This window comes from Talpa occidentalis, unplaced genomic scaffold (genome assembly GCF_014898055.3).
Source record: "Talpa occidentalis isolate TD23 unplaced genomic scaffold, MPIMG_talOcc4v2.1 talOcc4.10, whole genome shotgun sequence".
Classification (NCBI taxonomy): domain Eukaryota; kingdom Metazoa; phylum Chordata; class Mammalia; order Eulipotyphla; family Talpidae; genus Talpa; species Talpa occidentalis.
Genome location: NW_023600993.1, coordinates 87,803,885 through 87,818,526, shown reverse-complemented (window position 1 = coordinate 87,818,526; position 14,642 = coordinate 87,803,885). Strand labels below are relative to the sequence as shown.

At 44.6% G+C, this 14,642-nt stretch overlaps 1 protein-coding gene across 4 annotated transcripts in view; it reads left to right on the top strand.

Moving 5' to 3' along the window:
• The first annotated feature begins 7,622 nt into the window (after nucleotides 1-7,622).
• Nucleotides 7,623-14,642, top strand: part of HCK (HCK proto-oncogene, Src family tyrosine kinase) — a 38,747-nt gene continuing 31,727 nt past the window's right edge. For 2 of the 4 annotated variants that reach the window (XM_037497184.2, XM_037497162.2), the window contains exon 1: nucleotides 8,997-9,249. The gene's annotated coding sequence lies outside the window, so the exon portion shown is untranslated. The other 2 variants (XM_037497169.2, XM_037497177.2) reach the window with 2 other exon arrangements.

Genomic DNA, 14,642 nt, shown 5'->3' with positions numbered 1-14,642 from the left:
TGTCTCTACTCCTTGGTATCCAGGGCACACATAAGTGAGTTCATGTTATCATCATAAGCACAGCCTTTGGAAGCACACTCTTGGCTCACACAGCTGGCTTGGAATCCCAGCTCTGTGCCTTGCTGGCTGTACGACTTTGAGAAAATGTCTTCACATCTCTTGCATCATCTATTTATAATGATCCTATCTCAAAATGATTCAATGGGTGATGTAAGTGAGGGCACAATCATAAGAGTTTTATATGCAATTCAACTAAATGCAATGACCTGGTGTGGTAGGTACTCTGTTCATTTCAATTTGCAGATGAGGAAAGCAGGGCAGGGAAGGGTGGGGTAACTTGCCCAAAGTCACCGCTAACGAGAGGCAGCCTGTCCAGCCTCAAGACCTTTCTTCCATCTTCCTCCACCGCTGGCCCAGTGTCAAGTGCACACCTAGAACTTTTCCTGATTCTTTCTATCCTCAAAAAATCCTACCCAGTCTTAATTCTCTCTTGTTTATGAAGTCTCTGACTTTATTATTTAACTTTATTTTATTATTTAACAGCTAGTATATTCATGTAGTTCAAAACTCAGGAGTAGAAAGGGTGGATAGGATCAGTGACTCTCCATCCTCTGTCACCCAGCTACCTAGTGCTTTTCCCTGAGAGAAATGGTCGGAACTCTTTCTTATGTGTGCCCTTCCTGTGCTGGTAAATTCCCCCACACATTTGTTTTCTTGTTCTACACAAATAGTAAGATACAATAGACGCTCTGTGCACCTTGCTCCTCCTGCCCCATCCACTCTGCTCTATTCATACAAAAGAAGTTGTCTCACTCTTTCGTTTTAACTATTTTAATTGAATTACAATTCACAGGGCACACATTCGCCCACTTAAAATGTTCAATTTGCTCATTTTTAGTATATTCACAGGTGTGCAAACATTGCCACAATTAATTGTAGGATTTTTTTTTTTACCCACTGTCCTCCCCCTGCAAAAAAAAAACAAACTAGTCACATTATCTGTCACTCCTTATTCCTCTCCAATCCCCAATTCTAGGCAACCACTAATCTACTTTCTATTTTTATAGATTTGCCTTAATATGGACAGTTCATATAAATGGAATCACACAATATGAGGTTTTTTGTGACTGGTTTCTTTCATTTAACACAAATATTTTCAGCGTTCGTCCATGTTGTAGCATGTCCCAGTACTTCCTATCTCTCTCTCTCTTTTTTTTTTAAAGATTTATTTATTTATTTATACAAGCACTGGGTATAGTTAGAAGCACTGGAGGGTGAGGGAATTCACCAGAGCCAGAGCGGGGAGCAGAACAGGCAGACTGACCGAAGTACACTGCTGAGGGGAGCAGCAGGCACAGCAGGAGAGGTCTGCGTGCCATGTGGGACCCTCGCCAGTGGCAGGGGATGGAACCAGTGCTGCAGAGGCGGCGGGCAGCTTCGCAGCCCAGCGCTCAACCAATGTGCCACCAGGAAGGCCCTCTTCCTACTTCTTTATTACAAAATAATATCCAGCTGAATGGAGAGACCACATTTTATTTACCATTGGTGAAATTTGAAGTTATTTCCACTTTGAGGCTATTATGACTAATACTGCTGTAAAATTTTCATAAAGACAGGTATTTTTAATTCTCTTGGGTATGTACCTAAGAGTGGGGTTCTAGTTCATAAGATAACTGCATGTTTAGCCTTTTTAGAAACTGCCACATAGTTTTCCAAGGCAACTGTACTATTTTAAAGTCCCACCAGTGACATATGAGGGTTTTGATTTCTTCATATTTTCATCAGTACCTGCCATTATCTGTCTTTTTTATTATAGTCATTCTTAGGAATGTGAAGTGGCATCTCATTGTGACTTTAATTTGTATTTCCACAATGACTAGTGATATTGACTTCTTTGGGGAAATAGCTATTCTGATCTTTGACCCAATTTCAATTATGCTGTCTTTTTGATATTGAATTGTGTCATTTGTATGTTCAGGATATCGGTCCCTTATCAGATCTATGATTTATTTGCAAATGTCCTCTCACGTTTTATGAGCTTCTTTTCATTTTCTTGATGGTGTCATTTGCAGCACAATTTTTTGTTTTGACCAAGTCCAGTTTACTTTTTTTTTTCCCTTTTGTTACTTGTATGTCATCTAAGAAAACTTTGCCTAACCCAAGGTCATGAAGATTTACTTCTTAGAGTTTCATAGTTTTCTACATTTAGGTCAATGATTCACTTTGGGTTAATTTTTTTATTTTATATTTTTTATTGGGACAATGTTGGTTTTACAATACTACATATGATTCAAAGATAAAGGATCACACCTCTTTCGGTGTATCATTTTGAGTTAACTTTTGTGGATGATGTGAAGTAAGGCTCCAACATCATTATTTTGCGTAGGGATATCCAATTGTTGTAGCATGATTGTTGAAAAGATTAACCTTCCCCCACACACCATTGAATTGTCTTGGTACCCTTGTTAGAAATCAATTGGCCATAAATATGAGAAATAAACAGAAATGTTTATTTCTGGACTCTTAATTCTGTTCCATTGATCTATATGTCTACCCTTATGTCAGTACCACACTGTCTTGATTACTGTAGCTTTGTAGTGAGTTCTGAAAGTGGGAAGTGGGTGTCCTCCAACACTGTTTTTCTTTTTCAAGCTTATTCTAGTTGTTCTGGGTTTCTTGTATTTACATATGAATTTTTGGGTAAATTTGTCTATTTCTACCAAAAAAAAAGGTTTTGATAGAGATTATATTGATCAATTTGGAGAATATCATCACCTTAACAATATTAAGTCTTCCAATTCATGAAAGCATGTCTTTTCCATGAAGTATCTTTCCCATCCAATAGGATAATTTTATTTGGGTTTTCTTAAATTTCTCCCAAGAATGTTTTTTAGTTTTCAGAATATCTCACACTATTTTAATTTATTTTATACCTGTCTTTTGTCCTTTTTTGGTGATATTATAAAGATTTATTTATTTATGCATACAAGATCTGGGGTACAGGCCAGACATGGGGGGGTGAGAGGATTCACCAGAGACAGAGTGGGGAACAGAACAGGCAGATGACTGAAATACACTGCTGATGTGAGCAGCGGGCGAGACAGGAGAAGTCTGTCATGCCATGTGGGGTGCTCTCTGGCTGGCCGGGGATCGAACCCGTGCTGCAGAGGCTGCGGATTGCTTTATAGTGTGGTGCTTAACCCCTTGTGCCACCAGGGAGTCCCCTGGTGATATTATAAATGAAATTATTTTCTTAACTTTATTTTTAGCTTGCTCATTGCTAGTATATAGAAAAATAATGGGGTTTCCTACATCTTTATTCTTTCTGACAACTTCTTTGTACTCCATTATTATATTGTCACTTCTTTTCTCAGTCCCCAAATGATGCACACTTAGGTTTCCAGTCCTTTCCTAGTAAAAGCCTCAATGATTATTCTTAAATATACCTATGAAGACTCAGGTATTCTTCTCTTTCTGAGCTCCAACAATTGTCAGTTGCCATCACCCTGGCCCTCACTACCACCATCTTGCCCTTGGATGACTGTCTTAGCTTGCTTACCAGGTTCCCTACTTCCCTTGGGTCCCTCCAATCCATTTCCCACCCAGCAGCCACAGAAGTCTCATTAAAACACACGCCAGTGTAGCTTACTCCTTTGCTCAAAAACCTCCAGTAGCTCCCATATCTTCAATTTAAGTTTATTGTCGATACCAGGACATTCGGGGCCTCACAATTTGACCTCTCTATCTCTCCAACATCATCTCCATCACTCTCCCCTGCGCCTGCCCTATTCCAGCAACACTGACTTCCTTACACACACCAAGCCCCAAGGCCTTTGTCCTGCTGTTCCTTCTGCTGGGAACATACTTCCTCCAGATTGCCACATGATTCACTCACCCAGTTCACTAGAGCTCTGCTCACATACCCTCCCTGCAGAAAGGCTGTGTTTCAAGTCACACCATCACTTCTCTCCCCACTTACTACCTTTCCTGACCTGTTTTATTTTTCTTATAATACATATCATCCTTGGACATGAGATGTTAGTTGATTTTCACAATGACTCACTGAGGTAAACACCGTTGTTATTTTCAATTGATACATAAAGAAACAGGTTCAGAGAGGAGACTCGATTTGTACAAAGTTACTCAGTTCATAAGTGTCATTTGAATTCTGGTGTGATTCCAAAGATGCAGCATTTAACATCACATCTTGTTGTCAGCTGTATTTCTCATGACAATGGATGCCTACCACCCCAAATGCTGGTAAGGTGGTGTTTTAGGATAAAATTTATGATTCTATAAATGCTCTTTGATGCTCTTATGAGTTAGATGGAAAATGTTCTTTTAGTTAAAAAGAATGATGATGGCTTCCCCGGTGGCGCAGCGTTTTGAGCACAGCGCTGTGAAGCTGTCGGCAGCCTCTGCAGCACAGGTTCGATTCCCGGCCGGCCAGGGAGAGTCCCACATGGTGCAGCAGACCTCTCCTGTTGCTCCCACTGCTCCCCTCAGCAGTGCTTTCGGTCTGTCTGCCTGTTCTGCTCCCCACTCTGTCTTTGGTGAATCCTCTCACCCTCCCAAGCCTCTGGCCTATACCCCAGCTATTTTATAAATAAAAAATAAATCTTTAAAAAAGAAAATAAAGAATGATGACACCAAACTGCCAAAATTTCTGGAGAAACCAGAAATTGAACATTGTTGGTGGGACTGTAAGATGGTATATCACTTACAAAATCAATTTAGCAGTCTATTACAAAGTTAAACATACATTTTGCTCTATGCCCTAGCAATTTGGGTCCTAAGTATTTACCCAAGAGAAATGAAAACATGTATGTGAAAGTTCATAATAGCTTTATTCGTATTGCCAAAAACTAAAAACAGCCCAAGTGTCCATTAACAAGTAATTGAGGGCCTCCCCTCATGGCGCAGCAGTTGAGTGCTGGGCTGAGAAGCTGCCTGCAGCCTCTGCAGTGCCGGTTCGGTCCCCGGCCACTGGCAAGGGTCCCACATGGCGCAACAGACCTCTCCTGAGGCGTCCACTGCTCCCCTCAGCAGTGTATTTCGTCAGTCTGCCTGCTCTGCTCCCTGCTCTGGTTCTGGTGAATTCTCTCACCCTCCTGGGCTTCTGACTGTACCCAGTGCTTGTATAAATAAATAAATCTTTAAAAAAAACAAACAAGTAATTGATAAACAGGGGGGTATATCTACAGTAAGAAATATTACTTGGTAGTAAAAGAAGCAAAGCACCAGAACATATAACAATATAGAAAATCTCAAAAGCAATATGTAAATAAAAGGAGAGATACATAAGAAATGTATAGTATGATTACATTTATGTGAAATTCTAGAAAAGACAAAGCTAATCTATGACAAAAAGCTAATCAGTGATTACCTAAGGCAATGGGTGGGAGAAGCTGACTATATAGTAGGACATAAGGAAGCTTTTGGGGTGATCAAAATGTTCTGTATCTTAATTAGGGTGGTAGTTACACAGGTGTACACAGTTGCCAAACTTATGAAGCTGAATATTTATAGTGGTGTTTTTTTTTAAAGATTTTTTATTTATACAAGAGCTGGGGTACAGAACAGAGGTAGGGGGGGATGAGAGGATTCACCAGAGACAGAGTGGGGAGCAGAACAGGCAGACGAACCCAAACACACTGCTGAGGGGAGCAGTGGGCGCGACAGGAGAGGTCCTCTGCACCATGTGGGACTCTCCCTGGCCAGCCGGGAATCGAACCTGCATTGCAGAGGCTGCTTACAGCTTCATAGCGCTGTGCTCAACCTGCTGAGTCACCGGGGAGGCCCCTATAATGGTGTGTTTTATTTGTAAAACTATGCCACAATAAAGTTGATAGGAATTTTGGGAACATGTATTTTTATGGCAGCACTACTTTACTAGCAAAAAATAATTGGGAAAATTGACTGAAGAATGTTTCGGCTATCTCAGGCCCTTTGCCATCAAAATGCCATCAAACTAGTGGAAGGTGTAGCTAATACTGATGATGAGCTTCTCGGGCCCTCAGAACCTCCACTTCTCTTCCTGGACGCTCTCTCCGTGACTAGAGCATGAATAGGGCAGGAAGATTAATAGCCCCCGGAAGCATCCCTCATCCAATGACAGTCAGGAGTTTCCCTAGCTTCCTCATCTCCCAGAGGGGCAGCTCTGAAGTGGGGTATAACACACTGTCTCCAGAGATCCCAGCCCCAGCAGGACTGAGGCCCAGTAGTCCACAGCTGTAACTTGATTTCTTAATTGGCTTCCTTTCCTTCCCTGTCCCATTCACTCACATATCTACCAGTGTTTTCTGTATCTCCCAAATAACCTACTTTCACTCAGATGCCCTGGGGTGTGCTGCTGGAGAACTGAAATTAAGGCCGGTGAATGATACAAAGGGTCGGTGTAGATATGGGTAGATGGTAGAAGAAGGATTAGGGAAGCAGCTATTCCCCAAGCATCTGTCATTCTTGGCAAAGCAAGTGACAAAATTCTCACTAGGTTCCCCAAGGGCCGTGTAGGAGGATGTCCACCTGGCACTGTGTAAGGTAGTGTGAAGTCATGTGCCATATAGGTGTCCAGTGATTAGGGGATGGTTAAATAAACTGTGGGGAGGGGGGTGCAGAAAATGATTGCACAGTTGTTACCTTCAGCAGTGTGGCTAGATATTAATAGGTACAAAATTGAACAAGTATACCATTCAAGTAAATTGAACACACAATTAAAAGAGTATTTCTTTAAAGTGCATACACATCTTAAGCACATATGTCAAACACAAACAAGCAGGTTCATTATCTTCCTCAGGGCCTCCCCGGTGGCGCAGCGGTTGAGCGCTGGGTTGCGAAGCTGCCGCGGCCTCTGCGGCGCCGGTTCGATCCCCGGCTGCTCCCCGGCCACAGGAGGAGGGTCCCACATGGCGTGCAGACCTCTCCTGCCGCCCACTGCTCCCCTCAGCAGTGTACTTCGGCCCTTCTGCCTGCTCTGCTCCCCGCTCTGGCTCTGGTGAATTCTCTCACCCTCCCGCGCTTCTGACTGTACCCAGTGCATGTATAAACAAACAAACAAACAAACAAATAAATAAATAAAAACATGCCTCTATTAAAAAAAAAAAAAACAAATAAAATAAATATCTTCATTATCTTCCTCATTTGTCATTCTGTCGTGGGGGTGGGAGACATTTGGTCCTGTCTGGACACATTTTTGGTTGTTACAAGGGAGGAAAGGAGTAGCTGTTGGCATGTAGTGGGTAAGAGTCCAGAAATGCTGTTAAACTTATCAGGCACAGGACAGCCCTTCACAACAAAGAATTACACTACCCAAAAGCCAATAGTGCTGAGGTTGATTGCCTGGGTTGGGGGGTGAACCCAGCATGCAGCAGAGTTGTGGAAGGAATGAATCAAGGAGAGATGATGACGGCCTGAATGTCTGGTAGCACTGGGAGTGCAGGAGGATTCTTGTACATTTTGGAGGTGTGCGTGGCAGAATATGGGGTGACAGCACTCTCTTTTCCAGGAACCCCTGTGCTCTGCCTTTACCTAGTGCTGGGCACATTTCCTTCATGCTGGGCCTTCAGCCGATTTCCTGCCCACTCAATTTGTGAGGTCCTCCAAAACTGCCCGGAAGCTGGCGAGCAAGGAGCCCAGGCTGTTCTTGCGGGTGAGGAATTTTGCATGGCGTTTGAATAGTGCAGAGCCTGTGGAACTGAAACCACTGACCACAGGAGGGACAGGGAGGCTTGGGATCCGGCGTGGGGGAGGGGGTCGGCCTAGAAAGAGGAGGTTGGAATGGTGGTGGTAGAAACAGATTAGAGTGGGATTAGAATCCTGTGTGAGAGGTGAGGGTGGGTTAGCATCCTTTGATAGGCAGGGTTAGAACCCTCCATAGGAAAGGGTTGGAATCATTGGAAGAGCCGATTAGAATAGGGGGGCAGATTAAAATCCTTTGGGAATGAAGTTGGGATCACTCAGCAGAAGGAAGGGAATCCCTGGGGTTGCAGATCTAGATCTCTAGGGCTGGGTTAGAGGGATGAGGATCCTTCGTTGACTGGATTAGAACCCTCCAGTGGGAGAGGTTAAAAATCCTTAAAATGTGGCATTCAAAATCTTTTGGAGGCAGAATTAGAATTTTGGGAAGAGGAAATGTTAGGAGGAGAGGATGTCCTGAGCAAACTCCATATGGGTTTTGTGGACTCCAGACCAAAGCCATCAAGACACTGGAAATGACAATCCCATCATCACCAAAGGGAGGGTTGCTGGGACCTAAGGGTGGAGTTAAGCAGCCAGATTTGGTATAAAACCAGACAAGTGGGCCTTGGATTGCTCTTGGCCTCACAGCTCATGGCTCTTCGCCAGCTCTCAGCCTGCTATTGGGATTCCAGGTCAGCGGAACTGGTAGGACGCATTCATGAATTTATCTCCCTCTTTTTTTCCCCGAGATATTCATTTCCCTTTCTTTAGTAAATAAACCCTTTGTTAACCTTTTGTGTGCGCCTGCATTTGAGTACTAATAAGTCCCTTTTAAGCGCGCGGGTGAGGACCCACAGTCAGGCAACCCGCTTGGCGTTGGGGCTGCCCTATAACAGCAACAGTGTGAGGTTTCTTGTGAGGTGGAGTTAGAATCCCTGCGGGTGGGGCTTAGATTCCTTTGGGGGACCGTATGAGGGCATTGGGAGGTGGGATTAGAATACATTAGGGGCAGTGTTAGGAAAATATTTGGAGGAGGGTGCCGGGGTTAGGATCCCTGGAGGGCGGGTTGAAGGTACTGGGGGCGGGGTTCTGAGCCTTCAAAACGGAGTTGGGATCCCCGGGAGGCAGGGCTAGTAGCCTCCAGTAGCCAAAGCTTTAAAATTTCCTTAGGCAGCGGAATTTGGGTTTTAAGAGGTGGGGACAGAGATTAGAATTCCTAGGGTGGGGTTTGAATTTTCGGGGCGGGGTTAGGCTCCTTGGGGCGGAGTTAGCATCGCGGCGGGCGCGCCTAAGGCAATCGGATGGCCTGTGGGCGCCACCCGGTCCAGCGTCCCAGCCCGTGCGCACCTCCGAGGCGCGGAGGAGAGTCGGGGGGCCGGCACAGCTCAGTGCCAGAGGGGCTGGAGACGGCCCGTGGCGCGGACGCCGCTCCGAGCGCTGCCCTAGCCTTTCCTCGAAAGTCAGTCCGTCTTCCTTCGGACCCGGGCGTCCCAGGACCCCGGTAGCTGCAGAACTGGGGGGGCGCTCGAGCTGCGAGGATCCGGGTTGCCCGCCAGAAGAGCGGGGGCCCAGGTGAGTGCGGAGGACGCGGGAGCCCAGCACCCCGGGTGGTGAGCTTGTCCTGAGGGTCTTCGGGCTGCAGAGGAGCCCCGGGTGGTGGGCAGGGCTCGTTGGGGGGGGGGAGGGGCGGGGTAAAAGGGGTAAGGAAGTTAGAAGGGTCGGTGGAGGAACCGGGGACTGATTATGAGATGAGGGGCCAACCCCGCTGAGGGGAGCGTGCCGACCTGCGAGCCTGGGAAAGCCCGCGGGGCGGGGACGCTCAGGCCACCAAGTGACTTTACGCTCGAGCCATCTGGGTTCCCCTTTGCAAAAGAAGAAGAAAAAAAAACGAGAAGGAAGGGATGGGGCTTCACGGAGCCCGGGGGGGGGGCGGGGGAAGGTCCTTACAGTTCCTGGTGGGGGTGGGTGGCGGGTCACGGAGGGTGGCAGCCACACTGGGGAGGGGACAGCTGGCCCTGTGAGGCAGCCCAGGCAGGGGCTGCAGCTGGGTCGTTCCCTGTTCTCCCTCTTCCATCCCCGCGATCCCCATGCCCACAGGTCTAGGTCAAACCCCAAAATCTCCTGCACAAGCCACAGGAAGGCTGGCCCTTCACTTTCCTTCTTGTGAGAGCTTGGGCCAGTCACTCTTCCTCCCTGAATTCCAGTTTCCTCATCTGTCAATGGAGCTGTTAATTCTTCCTTCCAAAGCTGCAGTGAGCTAGAATATGTGAGAGCTGATGTCTGTGACAATTTGTGTAGTGGTTAAGGAAGGGGGCTTCTGGGAGCAACCTATGAACTGGACCTTGGGACAGGGGATTGGGCCTTTCCACAACTGTAGGATGGAGAGGATGATGATGAGGCCTGCACAGGGTTCTTTTGAAGACTAGATTGAGTTACTGAAGGGAGGCTCTTAGGACTGCCTGTCAGGTACACATGCCTAGTACATGATTACTGTTGTCATAGCAATGTGGTCTAGGCCAGTGGTTCTCAGACTTCAATGGTACACCAGAATTAGCTGGGAGGCTAGTCAAAACACCTATTTCTGGACCTTAAACCCAGAGTATTGGATTCTGTAGGTCTGATACAGGCTCATTCCCAGATGCTGATGCTGTTGGTTGAGGGACCTCACTTTGAGAACCACTGGCATAACCTTTGACTGGTACAGAGAGTCTCAATAGGTACCAGTTCCTTTATCCCACTTTCTCTACACTATCTTTCTGGAGGGATTGCGTGGGGGATGGGGAACAGTTAAAATACAGAAAAATGAAGAGAACAAAAGACAAATTTCTCCCAGAAACATACCATCCAGAATTAACAAATGTTAACCTTTTGTCCTGTTTGCTTCAGATTTTTATTTTTTATTTTTTAAAGATTTATTTATTTATGCATACAAGAACTGGGGTATAGGCCAGAGGTGTGGGGATGAGAGGATTCACCAGAGACAGAACAGGGAACAGAACAGGCAGACTGGCTGAAATACACTGCTGAGGGGACCAGTGGGCGAGACAGGAGAGGTCTGCTGTACCATGTGGGTTGCTTCCTAGCTGGGGATCAAACTTGTGCTGCAGTGGCTGCGGATAGCTTCATAGGTTGTGTCTTAACCCATTGCGCCACCAAGGAGGCCCTGCTTCAGATTTTTTTAAAAACTAAATTACTAGAAGTAACAGATATAATTGAAACCTCCCCACCTTGCATCCCTCCAGTCCTGGGTCTTTCCCTCCCCAGAAGCAACCACTGTCTTACATTATAGTCATTCCAGTCTGCGCCTATATAAATGTATTATATGTGTGTATTATATATATACACACATAGATATGTATGTATAAACAACACATACCATGTTGTTTTCTTTTACAAATCTACATAAATGTTATCTGTGAGATTCTTTTGCAATTTCCCTTTATCTTTAACTTATTATCATTAAGAACTTCTTGTCATGAAGTTGTCAGCATCTGGCCAAGATGAAAAATAGAGGTCTAGTTCAATCCCTCCAACTGGTGTGTCTCGGTGGGTAGGTCACCACCCCATCTTATTTCTCACTTGTCTGTTGATGACCATTCAGGTTGTTCCAGGTGTTCACTACAACAAACTGCTGGGCCCATGTTCAATGTGTGACCTTGGCCACAGGATTAGGTGTTTCTTGGGAAAAATAGAAGCTTGAATGCTCTCCAGAGGGGCACAGATGACCTCTTCTTTTGCATGAGAGGAGGACTATGCCTGGTAGAGAGCCGGGTGAGAAAAAAGAGATGACTCCTCTCAGTCTCTCTAGACCCAGGCTGGTCTTGCAGGAATCTCGTTCTCTGCTACAGAAGAGTAATGGTGTCCCTGCACCTGTTCACTGTGCCTGACACTTAGTAGGTACTCAAGCAATGAAAGTATGATTTTTTTATGTGGGTAACAAATATTTTAGTATATTTCTATAGTCTTCAGTGCATTTTTTAACATAACTAGTAAAATGCTATTTATACAACATTTATTCTACTTATTTGTTTAACATTACATTGTAAGCATTTTTTCCATGTCATTACAATGTTCTTGAATTTTTGATGGCTGCATTGTGTAATCCAGTGTTTGGATGTGCCATACTTTATTTTCCCATCCTAGCAAAGCACTTTTATTTAGCATAAAATTTTTAAAAATATTTCTGAGGTGGAATTCACCTATTGTTATAAAATTAAGCATTAAATTAAAGTGAAAAATCAGTGGCATTTAATGCAGCCACAATTTTGTGCAACTAACACGTTTAGTAGTTCCAAAACATTTTCATCACCCCAAAAGGAAACTCCATACTCATTTCCTTTTCTAAAAGGAAACTCATTTCCCCTCCTCCCAGCTCTTGGTAATTGCCAGTCATCTTTTCATATCTATAGGTTAATTTATTCTGGATATTTCATAGAAAGGAAATCATACGATAGGTATGGCCTTTTGTGTCTGGCTTCCTTCATCTAACATATTTTCAAGGTTCATCTACATTAAAGCATTTAGCAGTACCTCCTTTTTTATGGCTGAATGATATTTTTATTATATGTGCATATATACCATGATTTGTTTATTCACTCATGCATAGATGACATTTGGGTTGTCTCATTTTTTGGCTATTGTGAATAGTGCTGCTAGGAACATATATGTGCACGTATTGGCTTGAGCCCCTGTTTTCAGTTTCCGTGGAATTGCAGAGTCATAGAGTAATTCCATGTTTAACTTCGTGAGGAATCTCTAAACTGTTTTCCACCATTTGCATTCTCACAATATATGAGGATTTCTGCGTCTTTGCCAATGCCTGCTATTTTCCTTTTTAGAAATTATTACTATTATTATTATATTCAAACTCGTGGGTGTGGGAAGCATGATTCTTAATCTCACCCCAACCATTTAGCAGGGCTTGGAGGGGAGACCAGGGCTTGGACTTTAAACTCTTTTAAGGAATAAATCCCTTGACAGCACGGATAAGTCAGTTTTGTACCACTATCTCTAACATCTGGCACCTGGCACATAGTAGGGCCTTAAAAAAATTGAATGCTCAAATGTTGGACAACCTCTCCCCTCTCCCTGAGATATTTCAGCCCATAGATCTATTTTGGTTGCCCCCACGGTGATTCTTTTAAATTCATTGCTAATATATGAAGTCCAGAACTCACATCAATGTGGATTTCTGTCTTCTCTTGAAAATTTGGAAAATTGTCAATTCTGGGCCTGGAACCTACTGCTATGCTCCTCTGCTTTTCACTGATGGCAGCACTGGTGAAGCTGAATAGGTACTGCCGGGAGACGGCTCCTGGCTTGTCCAGTTTGTACCAGCCTTGTCTGGACCACTTTCCTCATATGGATGATCTTGTGGGCCCCTATAGCCATTTGGGTTTTCAAGCCCTGCCTTCCAGTCATGACAAGCCTCCTTTTTTTTTTTATAAAAAAGAATGTCAGACTCAGAGAGGTAAGTAATTTACCAAAGTCACACAGCAAGTTAGTGAGACAATCTCTTTTAACTTCTATTTTAATAAGCCCCACAGCACTTTGATCACCAACCCATTTCTCCAGGTTCCTTCACCTGACCTCCTGTCATTATCCCTATATCTTATGACCCAGGAGACACAGGTGCAGTGAAGAGAATCGGAGATCTCCTTCATCTCTGCCAGTGTAATGAAGGACAGTAGAGAGAGTGCAGGACACATGAGTTTGAGTGCTAGTGCTGCTGCAGGCAAGTTGTGATGCATTAGGCAAACCTGTTCACTTTCTAAGTCTCCATTTCATCATGGGAACAATGAGAATAAGCAGAATATTCCTCACAATTCATGCAATTCCTTTGGTGTTAACACACCCAAAATGATACTACATATTTCCTTTGGGTGTATGTCTTAGTTTGAATGTCCCCAGAAGCAGACTCTAGAAAATATTTCAAATGAGTTTACTTTTTTAAAAAACAATTTATTCATTTATGCATACAAGTACTGGGGTACAGGCCAGAGGTTTTGGGGGGGTGAGAGGACTCACCAGAGACAGAGTGGGGAACAGAACAGGCAGATTGACTGAAATACACTGCTGAGGGGAGCAGTGGGCGAGTCAGGAGAGGTCTGCTGTGCCATGTGGGTAGCTCTCTGGCTGGGGATTGAACTCGTGCTGCAGTGGCTGTGGACAGCTTCATAGGTTGCATCTTAACCCTTAGCGCCACCAGGGAAGTCCTAAATGAGTTTACTTTTTACAGTCATTCCTCACTAATAACAGGATACAGTCTAAGAAATGTATCATCAGGCAATGCTGTCATCGTGTGAACATCACAGGGTGTACTTACGCATACCTCAATGGGATCACCTACTACCTGCACTAAATGGGGTAGCTTGTTGGGACCATCATCTAAATGGGGTAGCCTGTTGGTTGAAGGAATGTGGTTAAGCAGCACACAACTGTAGTTTATTTGGGAGCACATCCCAGAAAATCCTGGTAGGAAAATGATGAAGCGAGAGAGGAGGGAGGAAGTAGATGTGTGTGATCAAGCCAGTCACCACTGTGGCCACCTGGAGCTCGGGTTCCCGGGGAGACTGCGAGCCAGTGAGCATGCTCAAGAGGTAGGGGACTGGGAGATTTAACTCCCTTCTGTCACCGGCGGAGATCTGCTCCGAGGGGAGATATTATTTCTCTAGTGCTTCCATTTGCCAAGTTCATGGGCAGAGCAGACACCAGTGGCCAGAGAAGACTCAGGCAAAGAAATGCAGGTGCTGGCAGTTGGAAGTCCAGTGAGAGTGTTTGGAAACGGTGAAGGCGCCGTGGTACAGGTGTATGGAAATGCAGAAACCGGTCACCTGGAGGGTCTATATGGAAGTAATGCAAGGACACCTTAGATTTGTCTGTCATGTTCTCACTTTTAACCATGACAATGTATTAATGTTTTACTAGGTAATAAAAGGTAACTTTAAAAGCAGAACTTATACCCT